Here is a 22,377-nt window from a genome sequence, read left to right as displayed (position 1 = left end):
AAATTTTTCAATGTTGCTACTTGGCTTTGGATCAAAGCGTTATTCTTTGCCATGTATTCTTTCAATAAGTTCTCCAAATTGTTTGATGCCTCAACTTGAGCTAGTTTTAGAGCTTGTTGATTAAACCTTTGACATTGGTTGGGTCTATGCTGCAATAAGTTGTTGTTCGGTCTATTTCCTTAGTTGCTCCAAGAAAAGTTAGGATGATTACGCCATGAAGGATTGTAGAAGTTGGACTGGGGTCCTTGTTTAATCCTATTTTGATATTGGTTCACCACATAGTATACTGACTTGGGATTTGATGGACAATTCTCAAAAGAATGACCTTTCCCACAGTGCACACAGGAAACTACTTCAAATGGACTTGGTCACTGAGCTGCAAAATTATTAGCACTATTAGCGGTAAACTATTTTAACATAGAATAAATAGACAATACCTGAGCTGATAATGAAGTGAGAGCGTCAACTTCATGAACTCCGGCTACACATCTTCTTGAAGCTGTTTGATTTGTTGGCCATTGATAGTTATTACTCACGATCCTCTCGATGATCTCATAAGCCTCATTATAAGACTTAGACAAAATTGCACCATTTCGTAGAAGCATCTACCATCAATCTTGCATGTCCATTGAAACCATTATAGAATGTCTCCAACTGGATACAATAAGGAATCCCATGATGAAGACACTTACGAAGTAATTCCTTGAATCACTCCGAAGCCTCGTAGAAAGACTCGTCATCCAATTCTTGGAAAGTTGTGATCTTGTTCCTTAACTTAGCATTTTTGCTAGGCGGGAAACTCACCTCCATAAACAATCGAAGGTGGAGATGTGGATCATCCATGGGAATACCACTGAATTGGCCCACCATTTGGAGCATTTGAAACATCACTAGTTTCAATTCAAATTGGGTTGCCTCAATATCTGACCTTCTATTTCTTGGATTTAACTCACTGAAAAGTGGCAGAGCATATTGTCTTATGCATCGGTTCCTGTCATCGACAATGAGGATGGGATTTCGACATGATTAGTTTCATTACATTGGTCTTGATTCTAATTTCCAAGGTCCATCTCAACTTGTCTTTAAGCTATTCATTCACATCTTCTTTGTCTAAAATTTCATTCAATTTCAGGGTCTACAGGGAGTAAATCGATAATCCAATCTATGCTCATAAACACCTCAAAAGTAAATCACAAAATTAAAAAGAATAAGTTAGTAATGTTAGAAATAAACCAACCTGGTAGTAAATAATTTCACCAAAAAAATGACTATGGAAATAGTTAACAATCCCTGGCAACGGTGCCAAAACTTGTAACGCATAGGTTTTTGCAAGTGTACACAGTCGTTATCAAGTAATAAGTAAGTATTGAGTTATCGTCTCCACAGGGATTGTATTTTTGTTAAATCACTTAATTGTAAAATTATACTCACAACTTAGAAAATAAAAACACAATATAGTTGAGAAGTGATGATTAAAATTAAATATATTAAACTAAATGCAATGATCCTTAATGCAAATTATCCTAAGTATGCAAACTATATGAATGAACTAGATTTTAGCAGAATTAAACACAATTTTCAACAATTATAACGTAAATAAACTAGGATAATTACTTTAATTAAACTCAATTTATTATCAACATGCTTAATAACATTCGGAAAAACATTCCATGGCAACTCGATCTTTCATGAGTTTGGAAACCACATTAGGTCCTTTCGAAATCCTTTACTTAGTAAATACAAATTTTACTGATCTTTATTTACTAAGGGTTTCTTAGCATTTGCATAAGGTAACAGGGATGTGTTAGGTTTGAAATAGTTTAATCACACAAATCTAAAAACTATGCAGATAATAGAGCTTGGTTAGAGTTGTTATGCAACCTGCAATTTAATCGGGTTAGGATCTAAATTAAGCATGCACATTTCAATTATGTGTCCACTAGCCGTTGTCTGGTTAGGATCGTTCAGCTAATTCAGGTGCATTTCAACTACGTATGAATGACTTGATTTTAATTGAAAACACGATCGATTGAGGCTCAAACATTATAAGCATGAATCAAATAAATATTATGTAATCAAAGCAATCATCCTAGCTTGAATAAAATTAAGCTAACATTGTTGTAAACAAGAACAAAGAACACATAGAAAACATTTTCAGATTAAATTAAAGAAAAGAAAGATTAAACCCAAATAAAAGTGGCTGTCACCCAAGACTCTAACCGATGAGGCTCCTTCGCTCCTTCACTTTGCTCCTTTGCTGATGGCTTTACAAGGTGGTCGACCAAGGGCTCTTTAAGAGGCTTAATTGCTAAAATCTCTATGAAGAGGTGATGCTTAGTGTGGGGAATGGAAAATGCTAAGAGAATTGAGAGAGAAGAGAGAATGATGAGGGATGAGGTATGATGAATGAGAGAATGAAGAGGTCTTATTTATAGGTGAAGAGAGGTGGATAGTTTGCTAAAAACAGCCAGGTTTAGTCTCTTCAAACTTCTTACATGAGTGGCCGGCCACAATTAGTGGAATTTGAGCTAAATTTTGCTTGATTTTTAAGCAATTTAAATGCCATAATAACTCAGGATTGAGACTCGGTCAAATGTAAATCTTTGGGAAAATTTCTAATTTCCTCAATAATGCAAGGACCTTGTGTAATTAAACCAAAAAGTGGTTTAAGTGGACAGCCATGTGTAGCCAAATTTGGGTTGACTTCGTCTTCAATTTGGACGATTTTTGTAATCCAACAAAGCTATCAGACCTGTCCAAAATAAATCAATAAGTTAAAGGACCAAAGAATAAAATTTATCTAATTTAGATAATTAATTACAATCCATATTATTAATGAAATATTTTAAAATGATTTATTAAATATAATTTTATATTTTATTATTCAATTTAATCATGCATGGCCCATTTTATGTCTTAAAAATGTAATATGTTCAAATCAATATAAAATAAGCCATTTTATGCATGAAAACTATATAATAAAGCATGAAATCACATTTCAATAATTTCTATGTCCTAATTTCATATTTTCACATATTTCATTAATTTATTAAACAATTACTTAGTTTTAACAATGAATTTAAGTAAAAGGTGATAAATTACATAGGAAAAATCCTATATATTTTTCAGTTTACATGTATCCCAATGGATGGAAGCTAAGACATACCCAAAAAATGATGCTAAGGTAGTCATGTGATTCTTACATAACCATGTGTTTACATGGTTAGGGACTTTGAGAGCTATAATTAGCGATAAAGGATCTCACTTTGTAAACAAATAGCTTAAGTGGTTGCTTGACAAGTATGATGTGAAGAACAAAATTGCGATTTCCTATCATCCATAGTCAAATGGGCAAGTTGAACAGGGAAACCATGAGATCAAAGGAATCCTTGATAAGGTCGTTCAACCTAACAGAAGAGATTGGTTGTGGAGGCTCAATGATTCTCTATAGGTCTAACGAATAGCTTTAAAGAAACCGTTAGGAATGACTCCTTCTCAATTACTGTTTGGAAAGGCATGTCATTTGTTGCTAGAGTTGGAAAATAAAGCTCACTGGACCTTGAAACAATTAAACCTGGATCTAAAGCAAGCTAGTGAGAGAAGAATGTTATAGCTTGATGAGTTGGAGGAATTAAGGTTGTTTTCATACGAGAATGCCAATATGTATAAAGTGAAGACTAAGAGATGGCATAACAAACGTATACAACCCTGAGAATTTAGAGAAGGTTAAGAAGTCTTGTTGTTCAATTCAAGGCTAAAATTATTTCCTGGGAAGCTCAAATCTCGATGGAATGGACCATACACCATTCACAAAGTCTATCTATATAGAGTGGTGAAATTAGAAGATAAAAAGGGAGGTACATTTAAAGTTAATGGTTACCGTCTCAAACACTTTTGGAATAATAATATTAAGCAAGCTGAGACTGCGCTTGAGTTAATAGGCCCTTAATTTTTATTTTTTATTTTTGATAAATGACATGACTAGAAATTCATTTTCTTGAATTAGTGTATTAATTATGTCAAAGGAGATTAAAACTTAAGCGGGACCATTTTTAACCCCTCTAACCTTTCTTGGGAATTTAATTTGATGTAATTTTTCGAAAAAAATTTTCTAAGTAGCCCAAAAGGAACTTTTAATTTTAATTGTTATTTATATATGTTTAATAAGAGGGTCAGGTTGGCCTAAGTACTAATCAGTTTATTTTTCTAGTTAGTTTAAATTTTCAATACTGGAAAGAACTACAGTTTGGGCTAAAGGCCCAAAACAATGAAGAGGAGAAAATACCACCTAATTGTCATCCATAACACCCCAAAAACCCTAAATTTGTCACCACTTTCACTTTCCTCCATACCTTGCCACCCAAGCATCCATTGTAGCAAAATTTTAGCTAAAAATTTGCCCTATTTTATCACTATATAAACCCCTCCCTACCATCATATTTTTCACACCAATCAAACAATTAACCTCAACCCTAACCATCATCTTCTTTCTCCTTTTCGTCCACCTCAAGTTCTAAAAGTTTCTCCCTAATTTTCCTTTATTTCTGATAAAACCCTATTATCGTTGTCGCAACCTTTTCATCAAAGATACTCTTTTTGCCGCAGCAACCATCACTACCTATCATGTTTGCTACTGTGATTCTCTTGTCGCTACGTTCTTTTTGCTATCACAAACCTTGGACACCATAACCACCTTGTTAATTACTTATTTTCCCTAAACTCGCCAAAATTCTTCTTATTTTTCGGGAAAATTCACCATGTCTTTTTAAAGAACTAGATCACCAAATACTTCTGCCAAAAATCCAATTGTGATTCAAGATGAGTTAGCAAGGGAAAGATTTGATTCCATTTTCAAAAATCAACTCATGATGTCAAAAAAGATTTCAATTTGGAGAGCAATGACAAGATAATTGTGCCTTTGTCAATTAGAAAAACAATTGATGCCTTAAATTGGAATCAACTTTGTGATGAATGATCAATGCCTGAAAAGGACTTAGTGTGAGAATTCTATGACAATTTAACTATGCCAAACGCTTGTGAGGTTTTTGTTCACATAAAGAAGGTACACCTTACTTCTAAGTCCATTAATGATTTGTTTAACTTTTCTGATGTTGAAGACAAATATCAATTGGGATTTTCTTCAAAAAGTACTTAATGTTGTTACAAAGCTGGGATCCCAATAGATTATAAGAAAATATAGTATTATTCTTACTAAAGGGAGTACTTAAAACAAGTAGCTAAGGTATGGTTCTACTTTGTTCGATATAGTTTCATGCCTATGTCACATAGTTCCAACATCTCGATGGAATGAATGCTTTCTTTTCTATGCAATTATGATAGAAAGGTCTATAAATGTTAGGAAAATTATTCTTAAAGAATTCATGATTGTGCTAGGAAAAAGAGAAGAAGTGCCTATTTTCCATCATTGATTACTTCACTGTGTTTGCGAACCGAAGTCAAATGGCGAACCTGAAGGGCCATTATGTTCAAGGTTGCATAACAAGACATGATCTTGAAAGGTTAGTGGAGAATGTCAGTCGAACCAGATTGAGCCAAATGAACTGAACGAACCAGAATTTGATGAGTCGTTAACCAAATCTGAACTAGAAGCTAACTCAGTAAATGAAACAGAAGAGGAAAAATCTGAATAGGAACAAAATAACCCTGAACCGTGGGTGGAACCAAATTTTGTTGAACCAATAGAGCCAAGTCTTAATCCTGAGTTGACCGTTCCAATGCCCACTTCTTCAAACACTATGAAGAAATCAGAATTTTCAACTGTAACACCCCTAGCCCATATCTATCACCGGATTAGGGCTACGGAGCATTACCGAAGCATAACGTCATACAACAAACAATTTATTATCATAAACAAATGACAAGGTAAATCATAGCAACATCAATCAAAGACATACATACATTCCCTTATACAAGCCCTAGAGGCCCTTAAAAGACATTAGGAATGATTCAGGACTAAATTGGAAACATATGAAATTTTTTGGAAATAGGCAAAAATTTTCAAACTGCAGGGCCGTGTGAGTAGACATACCCATGTGTTAGGCCGTGTGGGCATTCAAAATAGGGACACATGGCCGTGTCCTAGCTCGTGTCCGTACTCGTGTAACTTATTGACTTGGGCCACACAGCCAAGCCATACGCCCGTGTGCCAAGTTGTGTACCTTTCAAAATAACCCCACACGCCCGTGTGCCAAGCCGTGTGCTAGGCCGTGTAGTAGCCTGACTTACAACCCTTTGAAAGCTATAGGAGACACATGACCATGTCGCATGGTCGTGTGTCACACACGGCTGAGACACACGCCCGTGTCTCTGCCCGTGTGGACGAAGAATAGGCCATTTCCAAGCCATTTTTCTCACCCAAACTTACACCTCATGCACAAGCTATTTGTACCTATAATCAAGCATTTAAGACACACTTTACATATGCATATTCAACCTTACATAACATAGAAGCTACCCATTCAACCAATATGCCAAAATGGCACCTCAATTTCAACAATCAAACTTACGTACACTTCTAACCAATTCATTACTAATTAAACTACCAATTGAACAATTTCAAAGCCACATTTATCCATATGTTCATATACCCAAAATTTCATGCACAACCAATACCAAATGTCCATTTTCATAACTAACATGTACCATACCAATTTGACCAAAAGAAGATCACTATCAAATTACCAAATCATTCCATTAGCAACATTCATGGACTATCCTTATTCATACCATTCACCATTTCATAAAATACCATTACCATATCATTTCCCTACTATCATTTTAACCAACACAACATCAAAATAACAACCACACCTAAATACCATATAATTACAATATCATACCAACTAGAACATCAACCATAATGTCATATATACTAGTCACACATAATAGCTAAATTTCATCAAATAAAACAACTATACATGCCATTATAACCATGACTCAAAATCATCAAAATCTACCGATTTAGCCAATGGATAGTCTGATGGATCTCCGACAACCTTCCAATTAACTAGCTTTCGATTAACTAGAAACACAAAAGGGAATAACATAAAGTAAGCTTATAGTGCTTAGTAAGTTCGTAATTTATAAACAAAGCTTACCATTTCAATTTATAAGCATAAAAAAATTTTAGAATCCAACATGACTTGGCATTAGCCTAAACAATAACAACCTTTCAAGTTAGATAATCACATAGCTTAGCAAATCATCTCAAAATATCATAGCTTTTATACACACTACTTATGATCATTCATACTTTCCAAGCATATAGTTAAGCATATTTCAAACATCATTAACTCATACCTTTCCATACTTTCAGAGCATCACATATTGAGGCATTTATCAAACCTTCCATTTTTCATACCTATTGAACCACTAGAATAGTATCAGATACTCAGGAATCTCGCACACTATGTGCTAACATGTGTTCAAATCCACTACTATCTCATATCTCATATAAATGCTCTCTCTTGAGCCATAGGTGGGTCTGCTCACAAAAGCTGTCAGTCAGGACGTAGCTACATAGTGCTGCTCATACAAGCTGCCAAGTAACTGCAACACATGCCGAAATCTTAGCCACTGGTAGGATACATAAGGCCAGCACCTGAAACACGGTAACCCCTAATGACATGTCATTTGTATCCTATATATTCCTAAGGTTCAAACGAGATCCAAAAGTTATCGAAATCTCGTTGAATATTTTCGTATAGTCATAATACCAAGAATATTGTAACCTTCCAAACCCGGCATAGACATTATGACTAGATTGAGAAGACTACATTAGCCACCAAATGGCTAAGCTAACTTACGTTACTTTTTAAGACTTTTAAAAAAACTCATTTTAGAGAAAACCCTGGTTGTACTTTGAGTTAGCTTAAAAGCATTCATTCATTAGGTCGTGTATGCTAAGGATTCATTTTATTGTTGATAGTGATGTTTTAGAAAAAACCGTTTGCTTGTCCCTCTTCTAAAAAAAAACTTGAAGTTAAACAAATGTAGTGGAAAAACCATTTTTCAAGTCATTTTAGAAAATTAGTTTCCTTATCGATTTGTTTTTCAAAAACAGTTCATTTGCAATGTAGTGGAAACTAGGGAACAATATCAAATTTTACTTAAGCCCGATTTCATGCATTACCCGGTTATTATGCTTGAGTAATTCATGCATGCAAAAATTACAAAAAGAAAAGTTACCAAGCCACAGATCAGAGATAATTAAAAATTACATGCCAAAACCAATAAAGACTTAATAATACTTAATAAGAATAGTCTGAGGTCCAAGGTGATTCTCTGAATGCTGAGCCTGGTCCTAATTTTGAGGTTTACCTGAAAAGTTAAACACTATTGGGGAGAGAGCTTATGAAAAGCTCAGTGTGAGTTGAATAATTATTTAAACGGGAAAAAAACATCAAATACAGTGAAACATATTAGGATTAACAGAAGAAAACAGAACCATCATAGGAATTTCATGTCATTACATAGCCATTATCAAATTGATGTCAAATGATGTATGAGCATAGGTCATCATTCATTCGAGTAACAAACATTAATTTAGATACCATTCAATACAACAAAATATAATGCATAGCATAAATCAATAACACTCGAAAATGCCATGCACATGATGCAATGCAAAAAGGTTCTTACCCATACCATCCGCTACATACCACGAGTTCCCTAGAACCCGTCCGCCAAACTCCAAAACATTATGAGCATAGCTCGATGTGGTAAAACCACCGAATAATCAATAATGCAGAAAATCTACCGAATATCAAATAGCGTGATACAATTGCCAATAACATGTAATATGCGATTAAATCGCCAATCCCCTCGTTACTCCAGGTGAAGTGCACTAACTACAAATAATGCGGACTTAATATGCCATCGATACTCCACAGAACTCCTCTGTCAACCACAAATGCAATATGTCACACAATCTCATACATAATCATATATCAATACTTTTCGCATTCATTTGACATGCTCAGCATGTCCTCAATAATCACATACTTTCAGTAAATGGAAACAGTGTTCCAATCTTTCAAATTACCATTGTGTTGGTATCAATCAATATCGTCCAATTTCACATACTTTACAGGTTTTTATTATGCATAAATAACACCCTTTTCAGTATACAATATAACAAATATCTCATGCATTTAAATCATACATAAGCTTAATATCTCAACACATTTGTATCATTCAGTTAAACATTCTCATATCTCTTAACTTAAATATGCAGTTACAAACTCAATAAAACATTCTTACTATCAAACTAGACATTTTGCCAACATTTCAATCTTTTAAGGTTCGAAACATACCTGGTTCGGCCACTCACAAAATCAATAACTTGACTATTAAGCCAATCCAATCAGCAAGCTAATTTATCAAATATAACATGATATTTAACATTTTCAAACAATTTTATGAGTTTAGGACCCACGTCTTATTTTTCGCTTACCCGTAGCACACTAGCGAATCTTCCAATTTTCCTTAATAGCTCCTTAAACGAACCTAAACCAAAATTCAGTATGAATTCAATCAATTTCCCATTAAACCAGCCCCCAAACACCCACTTATGAGTTCAATCGAATCATTGAAATTATAACTATTTTATGAATCTAAACTAGATAGATTCCTTACACTATATCGATGCAAACTGTACGTACAATCGTTCTTCACCTTTAAGGATGATTTGAGGCGTTTGGGTCTGCACCTAATTCAATAATATATTGGAAAATCAGTAGCTAATTAATGATTGAATTTCTTCATTTAATCAAATCATAACCTTTACCCAACAACTATGTCAAAATAACAAACTAGTTACCCTTAATTGCACTTACGTTTCACGATTTGTGGGATTCGAATGGCCAATCGATCAAGAACATTTTTCCCTAGTTGAAATGGGTTTAAAAGCTGATTAGGAGGGTTAAAAAACTCAAATTAATTCTGGAAAAATATAGGCAAGAACCAAGAAACAAAACAACCCCTTTTCTTTCCCATAGGTGCATGCACCACCACTCGCAGTGGCCAAAATTGGAGTTGAATTTTACAATGGTTTGAGATCTCATTAAATTCTGGAAAAATACCTTTAAAATCATTTAAAATCCTCAAAATTCCAGATCTGGAAATTTAGGTTTTTAATGGACAATATTAATTAAGAAATTGAAGAAAGAAGATATCTTACCCAAGCTAGTCGAGAGAAACGACAATGGCACTATCTTGGCAATGTTCGGGATCGATCTTGGAGTTCAAGATTTCAGATTTGGGGCTGATTTTAATGAGAAAAAATGACAGTAATATGGTGAAAAATATGTTAACAAATCTTGGGCCAAAAAGAAAAATGTAACACCCCCACCCCCGAAACCGTCACCGGAGTCAAGCTTGAGGTGTTACTAAACTTATCTTACCTTTTAAACAACTCTAAACCACTTATTTTAATTTTCAGAATAAACTATTTTTCTGCATCATGGTTGGTTAAAAATTCATTTCTTGAGTTTCAAAACTCAAAATTAAGATCTGTAAATTTTTCCTGAAACTATACTCATATATCTATCTACTAATTTTTTTCTAGAATTTTTTACTTAGCCAATTAGTACAGTTTATTAGTTAAAGTTACCCCTGTTTTAGAATTCGACTGCACTGGCCTCTACTTACTACAAACCACTTTTCTCTCTGTACAAAAATCATATGACTATACTGTTTGTTTCTATTAAAACTAGATTCAATAAGGATTCTAACCATATACATTACACCACCTAATTATTTTTTTAAAATTGATGGTGAATCTCTAAATTTGGAACAGGGAATCCAGAAATTGCTCTAGCCCTATTTCACCAAAACTCAGATACCCTATAAAATACAAAACCTTTTCCTGTTTTGCTTATTCCATATGAAAATAGACACAACGAGATTTAATTTCATATATTATTCACCATCAACCTATGTCTCTACAATTTCATTTGATTTTTCAAAATCCTGTTATTTCTGATACTTGAATCTGTTTTTAAGTTACTTTCACATTTTTCTTAGTTTTCATGTGATAGTTACTATTTAATCATACATACTATTAAACATGTATATCATCAGCCACTCTATTAGCTAATCACTAGCAAGTATTTACACATCATTCATGGATCATATCATATCAAAAGAAACCAAGTTCCTATACATGCCATACACAAAACGAAACGTCTAACTATACCAATGTGATTTCTTCGATAGTGTGATCGGGTCTCCGACGTTTCCTTCGATCCCCGAGTGGATTGATAAAAACTATAAGAAAAAGAAAATAAAGAGAGTAAGCACTAGGCTTAGTAAGCTTACAAGAAAATAAATTACAACATTCAACATAATGAATAATTATACATAATGTCACCTAGCCTCATAAACTTTCTTTACTTCTCATTTTCTACCTTCTTCTTTACTCACTTATCTATTTTCTTACCTGACCTTTCACTATTCATAAATATAATTTACCTTCCCTTTTACTAATAATTCACTGTAATTTAACGTGTACAATGACCCGTTGAACCACTTGGAATACTAAGGATACTAGGGTCGTTCCTGTCTATCAATATCTTGCCAATGCCATGTCTTCGACATGGACTTACATGAATTATTCCTGTCTCCAATGCCATATATATATATATGGGCTTACATGGCTCATTCCTGTCTCCAAAGCCATATAACTGATATGGACTTACATGGCTCATTTCTATCTGTCTGTCTGTCAACCCCAATATCCTAACATTCATAAGGTTCAAACGGGCTTCCTAATGCTTTTTCTCGTCACTTACGCCTTTAATTCGACTTTAAATATTCTCAAAAATAAGTATATAAATGCTGAAAATTGAAAATAATAATGTAAAATAAAATAATATTGCATTTATTTATCAGAACTTACCTCGATACAAAATGTGACTAAACTTTACAATTTAGTCCTTTACTTTTTCTTTTCCCCGATCTACTCCTGAATTTCGCTCTTCTTGATCTATAATAGAAAATTTAACTTATTTAATATTCACATTTATCAAAACAGTCCTTGACCCAAACTTTGAAAAAATTACATTTTTGCCCCTAAACTTTCACATATTTTCGCTTTTTCCCCAAGGCTCGTAATTTAAACTTCATCCTATTTTATTATGTTTTATGACATGCTGATCATTTTTCCCTTCTATGACAACATCAAATTCACACTCTAACATGTACTTATGACTATTAGGTATTTTTACCGATTAAACCCTTTTACTTGTTTTCACTTAAAACCGAGTAGCACAAGTTGTCTAACATAATTTAAAACCTCATATTCTATCATAAAACATCAAAATAAACACTTTTCACCTATGGGTATTTTTCCAAATATGAACCCTAACTTAAATTATTGCTAGCATAAGCTTTATCGAGCTACCGGGACTCCGAAAACGTAAAGAACATTAAAAACGGGGCTTGGAATCACTTACTATGGAGCTTGAAAGCTTGAAACAAACCCTAGCTATGGAGAACCATTTAAATTTCGTGCTAGTGAAGAAGATGATGAATTTTGTGTTATTTTTCTCTTTTTATTTTATTTAATATCCAAATGACCAAAATGCCCTTCCTTATTAAACTTTCAAAAATTCCATCCATGTCCTATTTTGTCCATGAACTTAGAAATTGGTCAAATTGTTATTTAAACCCTCCTAATTAATATTCCAAAGCAATTTCATACTAAAAACTTCTAGAATACAAGTTTTACAAATTATTCAATTTAGTCCCTAATCTCAACTTAAGCACTTTATGCATAGAATTTCATCACAAAATTTTCACACAATCATGCAATCATATCATGAACCTCAAAATAATAATAAAATAAATTTTTATACCTCAGATTTGTGGTTTCGCAACCACTGTTCCGTTTAGGCCCTATTTTGGGATATTACATTTCTCCTCCCCTTTAGGGATTTTCGTCCCCGAAAATCTTACCTGTGAAGAGATTTGGGTACTATTTTCGCATAGCCTCTTCGGGTTCCCATGTAGCCTCGTCTACCCCATGTCTATTCCATAGTACTTTCACAAGTGCAATACTTTTGTTCCTTAATTGCTTTATCTACTAATACATGCTTGCCTAATGGATTCGATACTTTAATCACAAATTCTGTAGGTTCTATAGGCAAACTTGTACTAGACATCAATTTCTTGCAAACATATGAATGAGTTGAACCCGGATCAATCAAAGCAATGACATTAATATCATATAGCAAAAATATACCCGTAATCACATAGGGGAAGGATGCCTCTTCCCATGCACGAATAGCATAACATTTGGTCTCACAGTTGAATTTCTTGAGGTACCTCTGTTACTTGCTCCTACTCCCAGTTGCCTCGGTGATCTGCCTCTAGTAGGAGCATTTCTGGATCTAGCACTCTGTGTTATCTCTCGATTAGCCACCTCTGGACATTCTCGTACAAAATGATCTGGAGCACTGCATTTATAACAAACATTTTCGCCTGCCCGACAAGGACCATAATGAAGTCTACCACACCGTGAACACCCTGATCTACCCTGTCCAACATTACCTACACTCGCAGTCCAGGTGTTCTGAGCCTTCGAATCCTTAAATCTGCTGCCTCTATTCTGACTAGAATACCCGGCTGAGAAACTAGATCTGGTAGAAAACTCCTTTGGTCTTTTGGATGTAGCCTGGAATGACCTGCTCATCTGTCTCTTCTTTGTATCTTGTGTCTCTGTCTCAACTTTGCCTTTTGTTTTTAACAGCTTCTCTGCCTTACAGGCTCTCTCAACTAAAATAACGAACTCTTTTATTTCTAGGACACCCACTGACAGTCAGATATTATCATTTAACCCATCCTCAAACCTTTTACACATAATAGCCTCCGTGGACACACATTCTCGAGCATATTTATTAAGCTTGACAAATTCGCGTTCATAATCGGTCACTGTCATATTACCTTGTTTCAATTCCAAGAATTCCTTTCTTTTCTGGTCAATAAACCTCGATGATGTACTTTTTACAAAATTCCTCCCGAAAGAAATCCCAAGTGACCTTCTCCTTTGGTACAACTGATACAAGTGTCTTCCACCAATAGTAGGTTGAGTCTCTAAGAAGTGATACTACACATTTCATGCATTCCTCAGGTGTACAAGATAATTCGTCAAAACTCTAATAGTATTTTCTAACCAAAATTCTGCTCTTTCTGCATCATCATCTTTTGTTGCTCGGAACTCTTCTGACCCTTGTTTCCTAATTCTATCAACTGGTGGCTATTCTCTTATCACTGTACCTGCGACTGGGGGAGCTTGAGCTACATGGGTAGCCTGAGAATCATGAGGGGGTGAAGGTCTAACTGCCGGATTTGTACGAACGAACTCGGCAAATAAATCATTCAAAGCTTGGAAGAGAGCTTCTCGAGTCACTCCTCCCTGATTAATCATTCTTGGCCTATTCTCGATGGCGCCCTTCCATGGAGCAGCGCATTACTTTTACATCATCATCACCAGCTCGCTCGGGATCCATTACTATAAAACAAAATATCTAAAAATCGTCAGGAGTCGTCACACTATCAAAATACAGGTATGGCATGTATAGCTAGACTTTTACTCACACTAACTGTTCCGAGAACAGACTACACCTACTCTGATACTAATAATGTAACACCCCCACCCCCGAAATCATCACCGGAGTCAATCTTGAGGTGTTACTAAACTTATCTTACCTTTTAAACAACTCTAAACCACTTATTTTAATTTTCAGAATAAACTGTTTTTCTGCGTCATGGTTACTTAAAAATTCATTTCTCGAGTTTCAAAACTCGAAATTAAGATCTGTAAATTTTTCTTGAAAATATACTCATATATCTATCTACTAATATTTTTCTAGAATTTCTGAATTAGCAAATTAGTACAGTTTATTAGTTAAAGTTACCCTGTTTCGTAATTAAATCAGACTGGCCTTTACTTACTACGAACCACTTTTCTCTCTGTACAAAAATCATATGACTATACCGTTTGTTTCTATTAAAATTATATTCAATAAGGATTCTAACCATATAAAGTAAACCACCTAATTATTTTTTTAAAATTTATGGTGAATCTCTAAATTTGGAACAGGGGATCCAGAAATTGCTCTGGCCCTATTTCACCAAAACTCAGATACCCTATAAAATACAAAACCTTTTCCTGTTTTTCTTATTCCATATGAAAATAGACACAACGAGCTTTAATTTCATATATTATTCACCATCAACCCATGTCTCTACAATTTCTTGTGATTTTTCAAAATCCCATTATTTCTAATACTTGAATCTGTTTTTAAGTTACTTTCACATTTTTCTTAGTTTTCATGTGATAGTTACTACTTAATCATACATACTATTAAACATGTATATCATCAGCCACTCTATTAGCTAATCACTAGCAAGTATTTACACATCATTCATGGATCATATCATATCAAAAGAAACCAAGTTCCTATACATGCCATACACAAAACGAAACGTCTAACTATACCAATGTGATTTCTTCGATAGTGTGATCGGGTCTCCGACGTTTCCTTCGATCCCCGAGTGGCTTGATAAAAACTATAAGAAAAAGAAAATAAAGAGAGTAGGAACTAGGCTTAGTAAGCTTACAAGCAAATAAATTACAACATTCAACATAATGAATAATTATACATAATGTCACCTAGCCTCATAAACTTTCTTTACTTCTCATTTTCTACCTTCTTCTTTACTCACTTATCTTCTTTCTTACCTGACCTTTCACTATTCATAAATATAATCTACCTTCCCTTTTGCTGATAATTCACTGTAATTTAATGTTTACAATGACCCGTTGAACCACTTGGAATACTAAGGATACTAGGGTCGTTCCTGTCTATCAATATCCTGCCAATGCCATGTCTTCGACATAGACTTACATGAATTATTCCTGTCTCCAATGCCATATATATATATATGGGCTTACATGGCTCATTCTTGTCTCCAAATCCATATAACTGATATGGACTTACATGGCTCATTTCTGTCCTGTCCTGTCCTGTCCTGTCAACCCTAATATCCTAACATTCATAAGGTTCAAACGGGGCTTCCTAATGCTTTTTCTCTGTCACTTCGCCTTTAATTCGACTTTAAATATTCTCAAAAAATAAGTATATAAATGCTGGAAATTGAAAATAATAATGTAAAATAAAAGAATATTGCATTTATTTACTGTAAACTTACCTCGATACAAAATGTGACTAAACTTTACAATTTAGTCCTTTACTTTTTCTTTTCCCCGATCTACTCCTGAATTTCACTCTTCTTGATCTATAATAGAAAATTTAACTTATTTAATATTCACATTTATCAAAACAATCCTTGACCCAAACTTTAAAAAAATTACATTTTTGCCCCTAAACTTTCACATATTTTCGCTTTTTCCCCAAGGCTCGTAATTTAAACTTCATCCTATTTTCTTATGTTTTATGACATGCTGATCATTTTTCCCTTCTATGACAACATCAAATTCACACTCTAACATGTACTTATGACTATTAGGTATTTTTACCGATTAAGCCCTTTTACTTGTTTTCACTTAAAACCGAGTAGCACAAGTTGTCTAACATAATTTAAAACCTCATATTCTATCATAAAACATCAAAATAAACACTTTTCACCTATGGGTATTTTTCCAAATATGAACCCTAACTTAAATTATTGCTAGCATAAGCTTTATCGAGCTACCGGGACTCCGAAAACATAAAGAACATTAAAAACGGGGCTTGGAATCACTTACTATGGAGCTTGAAAGCTTGAAACAAACCCTAGCTATGGAGAACCATTTAAATTTCGTGCTAGTGAAGAAGATGATGAATTTTGTGTTATTTTTCTCTTTTTATTTCATTTAATATCCAAATGACCAAAATGCCCTTCCTTATTAAACTTTCAAAAATTCCATCCATGTCCTATTTTGTCCATGAACTTAGAAATTGGTCACATTGTTATTAAAACCCTCCTAATTAATATTCCAAAGCAATTTCATACTAAAAACTTCTAGAATGCAAGTTTTGCAAATTATTCAATTTAGTCCCTAATCTCAACTTAAGCACTTTATGCATAGAATTTCATCACAAAATTTTCACACAATCATGCAATCATATCATGAACCTCAAAATAATAATAAAATAAATTTTTATACCTCAGATTTGTGGTTTCGTAACCACTGTTCCGTTTAGGCCCTATTTCGGGATATTACATTTCTCCTCCCCTTTAGGGATTTTCGTCCCCGAAAATCTTACCTGTGAAGAGATTTGGGTACTATTTTCGCATAGCCTCTTCGAGTTCCCATGTAGCCTTGTCTACCCCATGTCTATTCCATAGTATTTTCACAAGTGAAATACTTTTGTTCCTTAATTGCTTTATCTACTAATACATGCTTGCCTAATGGATTCGATACTTTAATCACAAATTCTGTAGATTCTATAGGCAAACTTGTACTAGACATCAATTTCTTGCAAACATATGAATGAGTTGAACCCGGATCAATCAAAGCAATGACATTAATATCATATAGCGAAAATATACCCGTAATCACATCGGGGAAGGATGCCTCTTCCCGTGCACGAATAGCATAAGTCCTTGCAGGGGCTCTAACATTTGGTCTCACAGCTGAATTTCTTGAGGTACCTCTGTTACTTGCTCCTACTCCCGGTTGCCTCAGTGATCTGCCTCTAGTAGGAGCATTTCTGGATCTAGCACTCTGTGTTATCTCTCGATTAGCCACCTCTAGACATTCTCGTACAAAATGATCTGGAGCACTACATTTATAACAAACATTTTCGCCTGCCCGACAAGGACCATAATGAAGTCTACCACATCGTGAACACCCTGATCTACCCTGTCCAACATTACCTACACTCGCAGATCCGGTGTTCGAGCCTTGAATCCTTAAATCTGCGCCTCTATTCGACTAGAATACCCTACCGTGAGAAACTAGATCCGTAGAAAACTCCTTTGGTCTTTTGGATGTAGCCTGGAATGACCTGCTCATCTGTCTCTTCTTTGTATCTTGTGTCTCTGTCTCAACTTTGCCTTTTGTTTTTAACAGCTCCTCTGCCTTACAGGCTCTCTCAACTAAAATAACGAACTCTTTTATTTCTAGGACACCCACTGACAGTCAGATATTATCATTTAACCCATCCTCAAACCTTTTACACATAATAGCCTCCGTGGACACACATTCTCGAGCATATTTATTAAGCTTGACAAATTCGCGTTCATAATCGGTCACTGTCATATTACCTTGTTTCAATTCCAAGAATTCCTTTCTTTTCTGGTCAATAAACCTCTGACTGATGTACTTTTTACAAAATTCCTCCTGAAAGAAATCCCAAGTGACCTTCTCCTTTGGTACAACTGATACAAGTGTCTTCCACCAATAGTAGGTTGAGTCTCTAAGAAGTGATACTACACATTTCATGCATTCCTCAGGTGTACAAGATAATTCGTCAAAACTCTAATAGTATTTTCTAACCAAAATTCTGCTCTTTCTGCATCATCATCTTTTGTTGCTCGGAACTCTTCTGCCCCTTGTTTCCTAATTCTATCAACTGGTGGCTATTCTCTTATCACTGTACCTGCGATTGGGGGACCTTGAGCTACATGGGTAGCCTGAGAATCATGAGGGGGTGGAGGTCTAACTGCCAGATTTGTGCGAACGAACTCGGCAAACAAATCATTCAAAGCTTGGAAGAGAGCTTCTCGAGTCACTCCTCCACGATTAATCATTCTTGGCCTATTCTCGATGGCGCTGCCCTTCCATGAGCAGCAGCGCATTACTTTCTACATCATCATCACCAGCTCGCTCGGGATCCATTACTATAAAACAAAATATCTAAAAATCGTCAGGAGTCGTCACACTATCAAAATACAGGTATGGCATGTATAGCTAGACTTTTACTCACACTAACTGTTCCGAGAACAGACTACACCTACTCTGATACCAATAAATGTAACACCCCCACCCCCGAAATCATCACCGGAGTCAATCTTGAGGTGTTACTAAACTTATCTTACCTTTTAAACAACTCTAAACCACTTATTTTAATTTTCGGAATAAACTATTTTTCTGCATCATGGTTACATAAAAATTCATTTCTCGAGTTTCAAAATTCACTTGCTATGAAGCTTGAAAGCTTGAAACAAACCCTATATATGGAGAACCCTTGAAATTTCGGGCTAATGAAGAAGATGATGAATTTTGTGTTATTTTTCCCTTTTTATTTCATTTAATATCCGAATGACCAAAATGCCCTTCCTTATTAAACTTTCAAAAATTCCATCCATGTCCTATTTTGTCCATGAACTTAGAAATTGGTCAAATTGTTATTTAAACCCTCCTAATTAATATTCCAAAGCAATTTCATACTAAAAACTTCTAGAATGCAAGTTTTGCAAATTAGTCGATTTAGTCCCTAATCTCAACTTAAGCACTTTATGCATAGAATTTCATCACAAATTTTTCACACAATCATGCAATCATATCATGAACCTCAAAATAATAATAAAATAAATTTTTCTACCTTGAATTTGTGGTTTCACAACCACTGTTCTGTTTAGGCCCTATTTCAGGATGTTACAAAAAGAAAATAAAGAGATGGTAAAACTAGGTGTAGGCAACGACAACAATGGGAGAAAGAAAGAGAATTAAAGAGAAAATAGGAGAGGAAGAGGGAGAACGGCTTGGGTAGGTAAAAATTGAATTAAAGGCTGAAAAATACAATAAAAAGTTATATTTATAGTTAGGGTTCAAGGGTATGGATGGCACACACGTTAAAAAAAGAAGGGATTTTGCAAAATTTAGTTATTTCACAAGGGAAGGGATTCGAACTTAAGACCTCATTTAATTTCCATACTTTCTCATATTTCTTTTATCCATTAGGCTTTTTTCTCATTCTTGAAATAATTTTGTAATATTTATTTTAAAAACAAGGCATGTCGCATATTAAGGTTTAAGAAAAAATTTGCAAAATAATAAAAATGGTGAGAGAGAAGGGATTTGAACTTGGGTTTCAAGGAACATTTCACTAACACTTAACCAACAAATCAATACCTCATTTCTTTTCCTAAAAATGCATAGATAATTTTAAAAAATTAAGGCATGATCACTCTCTCTTGATTCCCAAACTTGATTCTACTAAACCCCGATTTTCGAGATCTTACAAATATAACATAAAAGCATTTAAATCAAACATAATTCAATGCTAATTAAATATATGAACTTACCTCAAACACGAACGGAGAAATATGATCGATTAATCCAATAATTTTTCTTTTTCCCGATCTAAATCCATACGTTGCTTTTCTTGATCTATATAATCAAATTTATTTAACTAATTCAAATTTCATTCTATTAGATTTAATCCAAAAATCATATTTTGAATAAAATTACGCTTTCGTCCCTAAATTTTTTAATTCACTACAATTTAATCCTTAGTTCATAAAATGAAAATTCATGAAATTCTTTATTAACCCACCATAGCCGAATTTCATATAGGTCCCTAGCAAGCCCTACATTTCATTTATTTCACAATTTCACCATGAATATTTCCTTTTTTTCAATTAAATCCCTAATTGACAATTTCATCAAAAATTACTTAACAAAAGTTGTGTAACTAACAACGACCATTCATTTTTCTTCCATCAAACATCACAAAAAAATGCATATACATTCATGGTAAAACCCTAGACTTTTAATAGTTTTACAAATTAGTCCCCGGGCTAGCTAGATTAAGTTACAACAACTCCAAAAACATAGAAGGCAAAGGAGCAAGACAAGGGGGATGATACAAATGAAGAAAAGGGGGGAATTTCTTTTTCTTTAGTATTACTTTTAAGACTTTTATTTATTTTGTTTTAGGAATATTTTATTTTATGCATATTAAAGTTGGATAATTTGAAAATTAGGAAAAAAGATAAGCCAATGCTCTTTCAATAATTTTGCTCTCTAGTAAAGAATATAGTAGTGTGGTAATGTGAATGTACATGTCTGAGGATTGGATTCTTCAAGAAAGATTTGGTACTTAAGTAGTCTTCATGACTCACATCTCTTTCTTGAGTCCTACTTGGTATACAGTTTTCATTCACTACTTCATTTTTTTGCAATGAGGACAATACTTCTTTTTGAAGGGGGTAAGGCTCAATCTTGTATGATTTTAAAAAAAATTCATTTAGCACATAAGTAGGCTGCAATAAAGTGATGTTTAGAACCAATTTTTGTTAATAAGTTGCAAATATAATTTCTTATTTTATTTAAGTTCTTGTTATATGTTAGCTTAGTTATGATATGCTTGTATTTTTCATTAGTTTTATATAGTCTTTTCCATGAAAATTTATTTTCCTTAGAAATAGGCATGCATGAAGGTTTAAGTCTTTAGAATTGTGTTAGTAAGTTTCTTGATGTGACAGCCCAAAATTGACCCTAGTCGGAAAGTGGTTTCGGGACCACAAAACCGAGTCATAAAAATAATTAATTGTTATATTCTATGCTTATTGTGTGTGTACATGCACATGTGGAAGTTTCATTCTCTAATTTTACCAATTGTATGAGAAATTATTAAATAGGGATCAATGTGAGACATGGTGAAATATGATAGGCTAGTTTTAAATGGCTTATTAGTGCATGTTAACACAAAGGTGGACTTGCATGTCAAATTGCCCAATTTATTAATGGTGGCGGCCAAGATGGGATATTGATGGGCAATATATATGTTTAATTAGATTTTAATAATAAGGAATGGGTCATTGGAGATAAAATAATGTTAGCAAAAGAAAAAAAAAAAAAAAAAAGAATGCTCATCTTTTCTCCATTGCCGTGACTTGAAGGAGGAAGAAGAATGGAATTCTTTGGTTCATGATTTGGCTTGGATGATGCTTAGGAAGAGGTAAGCACTTTGAAATCCTTGGAAATTTAGGTATAAATGAGGTGATTAGTTCAAGTTCTACTCATTTCATGGATTAAATTTTGTTGTTTGGAGGTTTGATATTCGCCAAGTAGTTGAAGCTCTTGGTACATATGTTTTTTTTCTTTTGAAGGTTGAAATTGGTTTGTTCATAAGGGGGTGCGAATGTGGCCATCGAAGGGTCTTAATGAACAATATATGTAGCTTGGGTTTATAACATTCGGTTAAGGAATGTTGTGTGCTAGCAAGTTTGGTTTAATATTAGATGTAAACCACTTTGTATTTGATGAATTGAAGAAAATAGTGAAGGGCAAATTAAAAAGATGTTGAATGAATTTTTGGCTTAGTTGAGCTTAAGCATTCGGTCAATTATGGGCATTGTTGTAACCTAATTGTAATTTGCAACTCTTAATTTTGAGAT

At 34.1% G+C, this 22,377-nt stretch overlaps 1 non-coding gene across 1 annotated transcript; it reads left to right on the top strand.

The window, feature by feature from the left end:
• Window positions 1–670: 670 nt before the first annotated feature.
• LOC128285839 (small nucleolar RNA R71) lies at window positions 671–777 on the top strand. The gene has a single exon (XR_008276387.1). It is a non-coding gene; the product is annotated as a small nucleolar RNA R71 (small nucleolar RNA).
• The last annotated feature ends 21,600 nt before the right edge of the window (window positions 778–22,377 follow it).

The sequence above is a fragment of the Gossypium arboreum genome, chromosome 12, assembly GCF_025698485.1.
Source record: "Gossypium arboreum isolate Shixiya-1 chromosome 12, ASM2569848v2, whole genome shotgun sequence".
Classification (NCBI taxonomy): domain Eukaryota; kingdom Viridiplantae; phylum Streptophyta; class Magnoliopsida; order Malvales; family Malvaceae; genus Gossypium; species Gossypium arboreum.
This window is presented reverse-complemented; position numbering and strand designations above follow the sequence as displayed.